Genomic DNA, 14,871 nt, shown 5'->3' on the forward strand with positions numbered 1-14,871 from the left:
GGTTGTAATGCAGAGAACTATAAAGGAGGAAAAAGAAAGTATTTGTTTATAAAGAAGAGCAGTATGCTTTCCAACAGTTTGTGACAAGGATGCACATTCAAACTGTAGACCTACAGGAACTTTTTCAAAATGAGTTACCTTGCCCTTTGTTAAGTTCTGAATTAGTACATATCAAGCCAAGAAGGAGCTATTTCTTTCTCAGCACATCTTTTAGCTTTCAGGTTATTTGTGCACATATGTGCATTTTCTCTAACTGGAGCTCTAGCTATTCTGGTTTATGCCTCTGTCCCTTAAGGTAATACATATAATTAATATTTATAAAGCACTTTATGAAATGCAGTTAATTCATCCATCCTTACAACAGCATTATGGGTTTGAAATTTCTGCCTCTATTTAACACATGGGGAAAAACTGAAACTCTCAGGGTGTGACTTACCCAAGGTCACACAGCTAGTTAGTGACAAAACTGGGGCTGGAACTCGTCTTCTGACTCCAGACCCTGAGAGATCTTTCTACTACATTGGGCTACCTCTCTGGGTTCTTCTCCTTCAAAGAAGTGTTCTTGAACACTTGAGCTCCCCTTCCAAAGTGGAGCCTGAATCTGTAGGAACCTCTGCCCAGACTGGTAGACTCAATTTGGCCAGGCTAAATCAGTTCTTTAGAAGTGATTTGTCCTAGGATTTACCTGCAGCTCTTTATTGCATCCTTAAAATACAGTTTTTAAAAAATGTCTTGGGCAGAGACGGTAAATAACGTTTCACATTGTAAACGAGGGCATTAATAAACCAGGGGAGCAAGCCCATCAAAATTTTAGAGTTCATAAATTTATTTTCAGACTGAGATGCTTTAAACCAAGGCAAGGGGCTGCCCTGGTGGTGCAGTGGTTAAGAATCCGCCTGCCAATGCAGGGGGCACGGGTTCGAGCCCTGATCCGGGAAGATCCCACATGTAGTGGAACAACTAAGGCTGTGCACAACAACTACTGAGCCTGTGCTCTAGAGCCCGTGAGCCACAACTACTGAGCCCACGTGCCACAACTACTGAAGTCCACGCACCTAGAGGCCATGCTCCACAACAAGAGAAGCCACTGCAATGAGAAGCCCGCGCACTGCAGTGAAGAGTAGCCTCTGCTCGCCGCAACTAGAGAAAGCCTGCACACGGCAACAAAGACCCAATGCAGTCAAAAATTAATAAATTAAATAAATTAATTAAAAAAGAACAAAAACCATGGCAAATAAAATGTACTTTTCTCGAAAAATAAAATAAAAATAAAAATAAAAAATGTCTTGGGGATACTAAGATTATTACTCACTGAAAAAATACAAATAAAAAGAAATTGGCTCTACTCAATACTCTGTAATGGCCTATATGAGAAAAGAACCTAAAAAAGAGTGAATATATGTATATGTATAACTGATTCACTTTGCTGTATACCAGAAACCAACACAATACTGTAAATCAACTATACTCCAATAAAAATGTTTTAAAAATTAAAAAAAGAAATTGGTATATTAGCCAAAAAGAAAAACAAAAAAAACCCCAAAATGTTCATCAATAACACCATGTTGGGGACTGGTTTTGCTGTTCAGTGGTGAACTTTAATTTAAGAAAATAAACCAGATGCCATTGAAACAAATTAAATGTCCTTCAAAGGGGACTGGTTAAATAAATTGCAGTACAAGGAAATACTATATAGATGTTAAAAAAGAATAAGGCAAATCAATATAAAGGTGTGATTTCCAAGCTATACTGTTAAGTGAAAACAAATAAAGACAAAAAAAAAACAGTGTGAATAGTACCCTGTCATTTGTGAGATATATATATATATATATATATATATATATATATACATACACATATACGTAGAATAATAGAATAACTCCAGAAGGATACACAAAAAAATTGAAATACTGAATGTTCCTGGGAAGGACAAATGGGTGACAAGGGTAGATGGAGACTTACTTTTCACTATCTCTTTATGCCATTTCTTTATACCATCTGAATTTTACCATATGCCTGTATTACCTGTTAAAAATATTTTTAGTTATATAGTGCTTTACAATTTTTAGAGTATTTTTAAATATATGATTTTATTTAAAATACATGTAATTCAAGGTAGTAAATCTTATACCTTTTTCATAGAGACCTTCAAACTGGTTTCTGCCTTCAACCTACTTTCCAGCTTCCCCCTTTCCAGTCCCTGCTCACTCCAGCCACACCTTAGAGAAGACTGATCTACACTCTTCCTCTCTCCTGCCAGCAGGGCCTCCAGCTCCACTCTCTCACTCCCTTCTAATTAATGTAACTAGGCATTATGTTCCATAATTACATGGTTTGTCAGTGAAATCAATAGTTGCCTCCCTTGCGACAATGACATTTTAGCTCCATCAATCTCCCCAGAGCCCAGCAGCTTCTCTGGGCCAACAAAACTCCCAAGATTATTAACATGTTCCTCGACTCTCACTCATTTTCATGCATGCAAGTAAACGAGCAGAATCTCAAGTCACATGATTTAATACACTCTACCCATGATTATCTGGAGATAAAATTACTATCAAATGTATATTTTAAGACTTTATCTAGGTATAGTTTACATATTACAAAATCCAGCATTGTATGCTTATGGCTCTGTGATTTTTAGTAAATGTATGGAGTTGTATTTTTTAATGATGTATTTTTTATGTATTTTTTTGATGATGATCTTAAGAACCTAACGTAAAATATCCTAGATCATATTAGGTTTCTGACATGACTCAATTTCTTTCTTCTGGCCTCAACTCCCAAATTTGTTCCCTGCCCTACTCCTTAATGGAAGAGATCTAATTCTATTGTTCCTTAAAACCATAGCATGTCAGAATTGGAAGGGCCCTTAGAAATCAACTAGAGATGGGAAACTAAGATCCACATAGGGCACATGATTTGCCTAAAGTCATATAACAGGTAAATGGCAGAGTCAGGACTAAAATCCAGGATTCTTGCTCCTAGCCCAATAAACTTCCCATTACAGCACAGAGCCTCTTCTCTTAAGTACTGCTAATGTCCTGGAAATCAATACATCAACCACCATCAGTAAATTAATCCAGCTAAATCTAAAGATATGATGATGGAGGAAGCGCTTGGGTTGAGGTGGGTCTAGAGAACAGGTAGGAAATATAAGCTCTTTCCTTCATGACCCTTCTGGGTGAATTTCTTTCTTATTATGTAGCACAATTAACCAAGAAGATAGGCTCTTTTCTGCACAGAGAAGGACCTTATAGTTACCAGTCAAGAGAATCAATTATTATTATTACTCTTATTATTATTGCATTTTCTCCAGCATATGTTAACAAGATGAAATGAAACCAACATAGGCACTGCTTCCTGCTTTTGCCAAAAATTATGCTAAAATTAGCCTCTGTTCCCCATGGATTTGGGCCAGGGAAAGCAATTTCGCTTCTCATTTTGTTTTTCTAGCAATCAGTTTGTAACAATTAAACAACTGGCGATAAAGCAAGAAGTACCCTGTATATTTTTGTGTGACTGAATCTGAAATTGTTTTCTAGCACCAATTATAGTGGCACTTGGTGTCACCATAGCAGGAAGGACCTTGCCAACAACAATTTTGAGGTACTGTATATGGCATTCTGAACCTAAGAAAACTCTAAAGTGTTCAGATTGACATGGAATCACTGTCAACTATTTTATTTTTTATTAAAAGTCATATATTTTCCCCCAGTAATTCCTGTCTAAGAATGTACCCTAAGAAAAAGCAGATATTTATGTACAAAGATATTCATCAGAATTTTTTATGAGTAAAATCTTGGAAATAATTAGAAGCAATTGGAAGTGATTAAATAAAATATGATAATTCCATAAAGGGGAATTTTATGCAGCTATTAAAGTCAACTTTTCAAATATTTTTTTCATTTTTAACAGCTTTACTGAGATATACTTTATATACCATAAAATTCACTGGTTTAAAGTGTAAATTCAAAGCTTTTTAGTGTATTTACAGAGTTGTGGAACTATCACTGTAATCCAATTTTAGAACATTTTCATCACCCCAAAGAGAAACTTATACCTATTAGCAGTCACTCTCCATATCCCCAACCTATAAATTGATAAGAAAAATACATAACTCAAAAGACGACTGGACAAGTAAAGGCAATCACAGAAGAGGACATACAAATGAATACTATACATATGAAAAGATGTTCAACTTTACAAGTGATAAAGAAAATGGAAATCAACACAAGATACAGTTTTCCCCCAATCAGATGGGCAAAAATGAAAAAGATTGATAACATCTGGTACTAGTAAGGGTGGGGGAGAAACAGGCATTCTCAGACAGTTGGCAGGAGTATGAATTGTTAACAACTGTTTCTGGAAAATAATCTGGCGCCATTTATTTACTCTTTTTAAAGCACATACATACCATTGCGGTCAGCAACCCCACTTTGGGAATCTATCCTATAGGGATTAAAGGACCAGTATCTAAGGATGTATGTACAAAACTGATTTGTGCAGGGATTGCCAATTGCAGATCATTGTATACAGTATGATCCCAGCTTTGTGCCGGGCACTGCTCTTGGCACAAGCAATACATGCCTACTTTCAGTCCCCCCAGCAACCCCATGATCGCAGATAATATTCTCACTCTCCATGGGGGAAGCTGGGGCTTGGAGAAATGAAGCAACTTGCTCTGGGTCTTACCCGCAGCTACCAAGCGGCAGAGCCAGCATTCATATCCAGGTCCACCTGGTCCCCAAACCGAGATATCGTCCAAGAATGATAACTTTCTGGTTAGAACACCTGAAATTCCCTCAGTGGGGGTGGGGCTAATCTTTGGGGACATCGGTTTTTAAGACGCGAAGTGAACTCCTGTCTCAATGAAAGGCATGGAAGTTTGTGAGGCTAGAACTGGGTGAGAAGTAGTAAGTGGGGGACTGAATTGTGAGGAACGTGTAAAATTCATTCATTTATCCATCCAACAAATATTTATTAGCTTTTACTATGTGACAGGCACTGTTTAAAGCACTGGGGGAATCATCAATGAACAAAACAGAGAAAGAACTCTGCCCTTGAGAATTTACATTTGGTGGGGATGACGCAGACAATTAACAAATTATACTTTATATAAAAAATATACTTAATATACAATTTATTGTATAATATAAAGACAGAGATAATATGTGAGATGGAGAATAGAGCTATGGAGGAAAATTAAGCAGGGAAGGGGGCTGGGAGGACGGGGGTGTTGGAGGGGACACTGTGATTTTAGAAATGGTGGCCAGAAAAGGACTCATCGAGAGGGAAATATTTAAGCAACGATCTGAAGGATGTGAGAGAAGAGCCATGCAGATATCTGGGGGAAGAGCATTCTAGCAGAGGGAACAAGGGACCCACGGTAAAAGCCTATCTATTATGTTCAAGGAGGAACAAGGAGGCCCAGGGGGTGGGACTGAGGGAAGGAGGGGGAGAGGAGTAGATGATGAGGTCAGAGGGACCTGGGAGCCAGACTATGTGTGCAGAGGCTTGCGGGCCATGACTTTACCTTGTCCTCAGAACGAGATGGGGAACCATTGGAGTTATAAGAAGAGGAGCGACATGATGTGACCTACCTTTTAAGAGGGTGTCTGTGGCAGCTGTGTTGGAAATAAATGGAAGGGAGGCAAGGATGGAAGAAGGAAGACCAAATGGAAGGCTAATGCCATGACTGAGGAGAACGGTGATGGCAGCTTAGACCAGGGTGGTAGCGGGGAGATGTAAGAAGTGGTTAGATTCTGAATATATGTTGCAGGTAGAGTCAACAGGATTTGCTGAGGATTTAGATGTCAGGTGTGAGAGGAAAGTTTTTGCATGAGAAGCTGGACAATTGGACTTGCTACTTACTGAGATGGGAAGGGACTGTGGGAGGGGCAGGCTAGGGGTGGTACAGACCAAGGGCCCGACCGACTGGTAGGAGCTCACAAGGACAGGCCGCTTCAGAACACCCACCAGCTTCACTCCTTAAACTCTGCTGTGAATGAGACCCAGACCTCTCAGGACTGAAAGGAGCCCTCCTAGGCTCTGCTAGTTTACACTCAGGGATCCCCTGCCAGTGAGGACTGAGGCCATCTTTTTCATCCTGAGGCGCATCTAACTAAAAGCAAAACAGAAAAGCAACAAATTCAAAAGCCAAAAGTTTCTTATATATCCGTACAGTGAACATAAACAGAAAGCCCAGCGCCAGGCATATGGGAGGTGCCACAGGGAAAGGCGTCTGTTGAGGATGGAGAGAAATGGCCTCTCCAGAGCAGAGAGATGGGAAATCGTGGCAGGCAGAATAATGCCACCTCTTAATCCCCAGTGGCTTGCTTTCAGGATAAGATTTAAAGGTTGTGAGCCTTCACCAATTTTTACAGGGGAAGGAGAGTTCATTTCCTTTCCCTGGCAGTTGGCCCTTCCCCAATTGGGAAGGATTCTCTCTCCTTCACTCAGTGTCACTTTTACAGCCTCCTCTGGAGACCTCCTACGATTCCCGCTCTCAGATTTTCAATTTATGCTGACGCTTGTGTCATATGTGAGAAACTTTTAGAGACCCCAACATAATACACAATTGCAGAGCATTAGTACTGCCTGCCTGTTAAGCACACAAGGCCCTCCTGTGCGATGTGCTGACTCAAGTTGTCCACAAGTAGCACACATCTAATCGGAGGCTAATTAACGCTATCCAGAGAACCAAATGCTAAGAGCCACAGGAACAAGACAGAAAACACGTTATGAATTCAGCTCTGCATCTCTTCTGTCTTCCAGGAATCAACAGGCCAGGCAGGAGCCAAGGGTGTTGCCAGAGAGGCTTTCAAACCTCCACTAGCAAGGCCATCATTTCTGCCTTCGTTTCCTATCGCTATTCTGACAAATTACCACAAATTTCGTGGCTTAAAGCAACACAGATGTATTATCTTACAGTTCTGGAGGTCAGAAGTCCTACAATCAGAACACCAGCAGGGCAGCATTCCTTCTGGAGGCTCTAGAGGGGAGAATCTGTTTCCTTGTCTTTCCCAGCTTCCATAAGCCATCCACATTCCTTGGCTTGTGACCCCTTACTCCATCTTCAGAGCACATCACTGCAACCTCTGCTTCCATCGTCACATCTCCTTCTCTGACTCTGACCCTCTTGTCTCCCTCTTATAAGGACCCCTGTGATTATGTTGCATAATCTAGGATAATCTTCCCATCTCAGGATCCTTAACATAATGACATCTACAAAGTCTCTTTTGCCATGTGAGATAACAGGTTCCAGGGAGTTTTTGTAGATGCTCTTTAGCAAGTTGAGGAAGTCCCCCCTCTATTCCTAGTGAAGTGAGAGTTTTTATTCTGCATGAGTGTTGCATTTTGTCAAAAAAGTCTTTTCTCCATCTACTGAGATGATCATGTAAATTTTCTTCTGTGAATATGGTGGATTACATTGATTAATTGTTGAATATTGAATTATTGAATTAGCCTTGCATCCCTGGAATAAATCCCACTTGGTCATGGTATACAATTCTTTTTATACACTGTGGAAATCTATTTAATAATAGCTTGTTGAGGATTTTTGCATCTGTATTTGTGAGAGTTATCAGTGTATAGTTTTTTGTTTATTGTGTGATATCTTTGGTTTTGATATCAGGTTAATACTAACTTCATAAAACAAATTGAGAAGTAGTCCCTCTTCTTTTACTTTCTAGAAGACATTGGTAGAATTAGTATAAATCCTTCTTCACATGTTTTGTATAATTCTCCAGTGCAGCTATCTGGGCCTTAAGATTTCTTTTCTGGGAGTTTTTAAATGATAAATTCAATTTCCTTAATAGTTATAGGGTTGTTCAAATAATCCTGTGGGTTTGAGAGGGAGTATAGTTGTGCCAACACCTTGATTTTGGATTCCTCGGCTCCAAAACTGTGAGACAATAAGTTTCTGTTGTTTTTAAGCCACGCAGTTTGTAGTACTACGTTACAGCCACCCTGGGAAAGATATCCAGTGTCTACTGATTGTCTTTCTTCAATCAATCGGTTTGATGTCTTCCTGGTTCTTGGTCTGATGAGTGATTTTTGACTGAAACTTTGACATTTGGGGTATCATGTTATGAGACTCTGGATCCTCTGTAAATGCTCTGTCTTAGCTGGCTTCCTGTGACACTTCTGCCGGGGGAAGAGGAAATACTGTCATGCTTCCTGCCAGGTGGTGGTGAAAGTCCAGGTTACCCCTGAGCCTTCTTTCACAACTGAGGAGGGGCTGCTGCGTGCAGCTGGAAGTCCCAGCTCCCCACTCAGGCTCCGCTGGTACCTCCCTGGCCAAGAGCTGTAGATACCTTGTCACTGGCCTCCACGTGGCTTCTAGTGACACCATGAGGAGAGGCAGCCTCGTTACTGCTGGGCAGCAGTGCAAGTCTTCACTCTCCTCCACGCCTCCTCTGACACCACCCTGGCAAGGGGCTCGGGGTGCTTCATTACAACCTGGTGAGGTGGAAATCTCAGCTCCCCACTTGGCCTTTGCTGATGGGGGTGGGGTGAGGCCACATTGTTTTCTGTAGCGCTTGGCTGGAGTAAAGCAGTTATTATCTATACATTTTCTGTCATTCTAGGCTGTCCCTTTTCTGGCCTTTGGCTAAAGAGGCCCCACTTTTCTTGGGGCTTTTTTGTCTGCATTCATTGCCAGTTCCGGGTTGCCCTCCTCGGCCATTCTGGGTTGTCACCTTCTTCAGCTCCAAGTCTAGGCTATATGAGGCATAAAGGAAACCTGAGGAACTCACCGCCAGATCATTCCTTGGGTCCTAAAATCCCTAGATGATCTGCCTTCTTCTCTCCACCTTTCAGAGTCTTCATATGTTTGTTTCATATACAATGTCAAGAATTTTTAGTTGTATTTCACCAGAGAAATAGCAACAAGTATGTGTATTCCATCTTCTAGAAAGCAGGAGTCCTGGACTTTTTAAAAAAAATTAATTCAAACAATATAGACCAAAGGTAAAAACACTTTCCCACTCTCAGTCTCATTCAGAATCAAGAAAATGGGCAGCCTCAGGACCCAGGGGTCTCTCTCTTAGGAAATACTACCCTTGGCTTTGCTATCCCTTAGTCAATTGGGAAACCCCAAATACACACTTTAAAAAGAGTGTTTTGAGCTGGCCTGTGTTCATTCCTATTCATCAGGGTTTGTTTGTTTGTTTGCTTTTTCAAATTGAGCTCCACAGAGTACCTTCCTCAGAATTACCTTGAGATACTTATTAAAAATGCATTCAGACCTGCCGAATCAGAGTCCAGGACTGGAGACTTGGAACCAACACTTTAACAAGCATCCCCTGCCCTCAAGAGATTCTGGTGTACCCTAACATTTGAGAACCGCTGATCTAAGCCAGTGAGTGATAAAATTACTGAAACAGACCAGGTGTACGATGAAGCCTTATAACAGGCCAAGAGGCTATCCTTCGGGGACTATTAATCATTAATCAGGGCCCTCCAGGCAGACTGGATCAACCAGTTACTAATCCCCCTCATTGCCTTCACAGCCAGTCACTGCTGTGCTTCTTTGCACAAATAACATCTTGAAAGTCCTCAGCTAGTGCTTTGCTACATTTCACTTGCTGCCCAGAGCTATCATTCTGGTAAACCTACCAAAGACAATGAAACTTGTCTGACAGGTTTTATTCTCAGTGAAGTCACACTGGGTCCAGTGAACACAAACCATCCTTTTCAAATAATCCATTTTAGATTGTCTCCTGGAATCAGCATCAAACTTACTGATCTGTCTGTTACACTTCCTCTCTTATTTCCTTTTTTGAAACCTATGATCACATCTGCCTGTCATCAGGCCTCTAGCACCTCTCCTAGTCTCCACATTGATGAAAATAAAAGTATCCTCAAGAGTGGTTTAGGGGTCTCATTTGCAAGCACTCCCAATACTCCAAGAGATGTAATTTGTCCAGACTGGAGACTTGGACTTGGTTAAAGCAATGAGATGCTCTTTAGATAACCATTTTATCCATCCTGGACTCTTCTTCCTTTACCAATGTTTGGTCTAGACTCTTGTTATTCAGAGTGGGGCTGGAAGACCAGCTGCATCAGCGTCACCTGGGAGTTTATTAGAAATGCACATTCTTGGGCCCCACCCAGACCTACTGAGTCAGAATCTCCATCTTAACAAAATCCCGAAGTGATGCATATGCATGTTAAAGTTTGAAAAGCCCTGGGCTAGACTTTTCAGTATGAAAATTTCTCCTTAACAGAAATATAGGTACAAAGTGAGCGCAGAGGAGTTCTGCTCTGTCTTTATCATCCATCACTACATCATTGTCAATTGTATCCCTTTCTTGATTATCTTCCTGCTCTTAACATTATTTGTGAAAAGCTCTTTATGGTGACCTTACCATTCTTTGACGGTCCCAGGTCTACAGCTGGTGTTTAGTCTTTTGAACACTGTTTATGCAGGTCTATACCAGCCCCCTGCACTTATCAGTGGCCTTGTGGGCCTCCTTTCCAAATTTAATCTGCTAAGGACTGAAGGTAAGGGACCTTTCTTCATCAAGAGTCCACAAGGCACAGTAATTCTCTGCACAGGGAAATCTGTTGCAGTCCAGGCTACAGAGCAATCAGGAGTTGCTACATCCCTCTCTTTCTGCATAGACCCTCAAACAACCTTAGATTTTCAAAAGGATCCCTAAGACTGGCCCCTGAAGGATCTTGTTACTTATTCCAGAAAAGTAGACTATTCCACCTTTGGCTCCCAGTAAGTTATATATGCTTATTAGGTAAGCATAGACCTGTAAGAGCACACACCACTTTCAAGTGTCCCACCCCATTCCATTTGTTTCTGGGAGTCCCACCCTGGTTGGTTGGTTGGTTTGTTTTTCCTATACTGTTGCAGCTTCCACTTCTCCACCCCCTCTGCTTGCAAGGCTGCTTAGAGCAATCTGACTGCTTAGTGTCCATGATGAGATCCCAATGTCCATGCTACCAGTGCTTTCTGTAGCTCCTCCCAAAGCTTGCAAGCCTTGGGGTGCCCAAGTGGTTCTGGATTAGACGGGTATCCTCCCAACTCTGTGCCATCCTCTGTCACCTGGGCCTTGAAACAGCCCTGCTTTCGTTCAGTCTCTCAAAGGCTCCCTCCAGCAAGTCCAGCAATTCATGGTTCTCATTTGCTTAACCATGGAAGTTAAAGGTCCAGAAAAGGAATCCATACCATTTTATCCCCTCAGAGCTCCTCTTACGTTTGTCTAGGCCTCTTCACCACCAAAAACTCTTTTCTCTTGGTTACAAAGCAGAAGACCCCACATATATGAATGGATACAAAAGGACACTGATAGGTGTTTGGGCGAGAGGAAGGAGGGAGATTGTATACTTTAGTAGCAACTGGCTTCCAGTCAAGTAGATCAAAAGTGTCCAGTTATCGCTGCATTTGTTTAATTTCCAAACACTCAGGGAATTTCCCACTTACCTTTCTAATTATAGATTTCTAATGTAATTCCTTTATGGTCAGTGCACATACTCTCTGTTATATTCATCCTTTTCAACTTATTAACATTTTCGTTACGGTCCAGCATGGTTTCTCATGCTGAATGTTCCTTGCAGCAGTGCTAGTGCGTACTGGTATACGTACTGGTGCGTACAGGTACGTACTGGTATACGTACCTGTGAGTCCCTAACTCCTGGTACAGCTCCAGGCAGGTAGTGGCACCTGCTTCTCTGTCCACAGCAATGTCTCATACAAGGCATTGCACATAGGTGTGCAGTACATATTTACTGACTTATCTGCGATGGGTGGAGCAGACTGGTCTGAACCTTTCAGAGAACCTCAGGTCGTGTTCAGTTGCTTTGCCGGTGGCTGGTTAATTAACCTTCCATTGTCAAGTTGCCCCTGGAGCTGGATAGACAAGAAACAGTCCTCGTTTAAAGGTCGATTAAAGGTCAGGAGCTCCCTTTGGAAAACATTTTGGCAGTTTCTAGAAATGTTTCTTTTTTTTTTAATTGTCTAGTGCAATGCGGGAGAGACAACCATTAAAAACATCATCACAGGGCTTCCCTGGTGGCGCAGTGGTTGAGAATCTGCCTGCTAATGCAGGAGACACGGGTTCGAGCCCTGGTCTGGGAAGATCCCACATGCCACGGAGCAGCTGGGCCCGTGAGCCACAGCTGCTGAGCCTGCGCGTCTGGAGCCTGTGCCCCGCAACGGGAGGGGCCGCGATAGTGAAAGGCCCGCGCACCGCGATGAAGAGTGGCCCCCACTTGCCGCAACTAGAGAAAGCCCTCGCACGAACCGAAGACCCAGCACAGCCAAAAATAAATAAATTAATTAATTAAATAAATAAATAAAAATTAAAACAAAACAAAACAAAAAAACATCATCACAGGGGTGCTAAGTCTTGCAAAAGGAGAGGTACGGGGGCTATAGAATGTAGGAGACTTAAGCTTCACAGTGAGTCCGGGATGAGGAGGCGACACTTAGCTGAGCTGTGAAAGATGAGTAGGAGTAAGCCACAAAAGGAATGGAGAGAATTGCCACTTGACATCTCTGCTTGGCTGTTTAATAGGCGTCTCAGTCTTCTTTTTTTTTTTTTTTCTTGCATAATATTTTCTTTTTTTTTTACTTTTTTTTTTTGATTGAAGTATAGTTGATTCACAATGTCGTGTTAGTTGCAGGTGTATGGCAAAGTGATTCAGTTATATTGTTTATCTTCTTTTTCAGATTCTTTTCCATTATAGGTTATTACAAGATATTGAACATAGTTCCCTGTGCTATACAGTAGGTCTTAGTTGTTTACCTATTTTATATATAGTAGTGTATATCTGATAATCCCAAACTCCTAATTTAGCCCTCCCCACTTCCCCCTTTGGTAACCATAAGTTTGTTTTCTACGTCTGTGGGTCTCTGTCTATTTTGTATATAAGTTCATTTGTATCGTTTTTTGGCATCTCAGTCCTAATACGATCCTGCCAAACTCTTGGTCTCCCCCTCCCTTCACCCACCACTTGACCAGCCTGCTCCTACCCGTCTTCACCACATCAGAAATGGCAACTCCATCCCTCTGACTCCCCAGGCCAAAAACTTTAGAATCATCCTGAATGTTTCCCTCTGTCACACCCCATATCCAGTGCCAGCTTCTCTTGAAGCTGATAAAGTTTTAGTTTCAGGGACCCTCACATTCCAAGGCCCTGGACAGGTCCCTAGGAATGTGTTCACATTGTCATATATTTTTGTATAATTGGGAAAGATATTTTAACTGCGGTCAGTTAGGACCACTGTCTCCTTCCACTCCAACTTTCCTTCCATCACATTTCCCCTTGTGTTGCATGGTATTGGAGTGACCATGGACATTTTGGGGATCCTGCTTAGGGGAAGTTAAGATGAGGACACATTTAGCTGGGCTTTGGGGACATACATTTATGTGGTTTGCATTCACTTCCTGGTGTCGTGACAGAACACTGGAGGACCAGAAGTCATACTGGGATAGGAATCTGTCCTATGGCACTTGGCACGGGCAGTATAAAGGTCATAGAAGTGACACAAGGTTTTATATGTACACAGCCAGAACCTAGTCTATGGAGAATTCTCCCAAATTATAGAATTGTATGCAGAGGATTTGGTTCTTATTGATGTCTAAATAAAAAATGGAATTTCTCTGGGACTTCCCTGACAGTCCAGTGGTTAAGACTCTGTGCATCCACTGCAGGGGGCACAGGTTCAATCCCTGGTTGGGGAACTAAGATCCCACTTGCCGCGAACCCAAAAAGAAAAAAAAAAAAAGATGGAATTTCTGTCTTGTTAAAAATATACTGGATAGGGACTTCCCTGGTGGTGCAGTGGTTAAGAATCTGCCTGCCAATGCAGGGGACACGGGTTCAAGGCCTGGTCCGGGAAGATCCCACATGCCACGGAGCAACTAAGCCCATGCGCCACAACTACTGAGCCCGCGTGCCACAATTACTGAAGCCTGCGCACCTAGAGCCCGTGCTCCGCAACAAGAGAAGCCACCGCAGTGAGAAGCCTGTGCACCGCAATGAAGAGTGGCCCCCGCTCGCTGCAACTAGAGAAAGCCCACGCGCAGCAACGAAGACCCAATGCAGCCGAAAATACAATTATTAATTAAAAAATATGTATACTGGATAATGCAGCATACACAATTACAAGTGCAGCCTGCTCTTTTTTTCTTTTTGATGGAAATCCCATTAAGTAAAATGGACCAGAATCCCTATGTTTGTTGGGCACACACCTGTAGCAGTACTACAAGCACTGAGTATGTGTGTGAAGTGATGTTTGCTTGATGAATCCCAGCATACAAAATCATGTCTTAGAGCATCTGACCCATCCGTCTTGTCTTGACAAAGCCTGACTCATTGTTGTGATTTTTTTTCTCACTTTAAATACATACTCACTTTCGTACTTAATTTTGTACTCTTTTTTTAAAAACAAGGTCCCACAAATCTTATAAGCTTCAAGCCCTAAGACTGCAGCCCTACTCATACTCTATATCCAACCAGTAAGTCCAGATGGCTGCACTGTCAAAATATATCCATAATCCAACCCCTTCTCACCACCTCGACTGCTACTACTCCAGCCCCAGCTGCCACCGTCTCTCACTTGGCTTACTGCAGTAGCCTCCTGACAGTCTCCCTGCTTCATCCCCATCGTCCCCCACCCCAGACAGTCTATCCTCCACATAGCAGACAGAAGGACCTTTTCATGACACAAATAAGGTTATTTAACTATTCTGCTTAAAGCCCTCCGATAGCTTCAGATATCTTGCTCGGAGAAAAACCAAACTCCGTAAAGCAGCCTGCCTGCCCCTTCATGATCTAGCCTCCAGCGGCCAATTTAGCATCATCTCCAACCACGCTTCCCTGTGCTCACTCCACTCCAGCCAAACCATGCTC

Source organism: Balaenoptera acutorostrata, chromosome X (assembly GCF_949987535.1).
Source record: "Balaenoptera acutorostrata chromosome X, mBalAcu1.1, whole genome shotgun sequence".
NCBI classification, from domain to species: Eukaryota; Metazoa; Chordata; class Mammalia; order Artiodactyla; family Balaenopteridae; genus Balaenoptera; species Balaenoptera acutorostrata.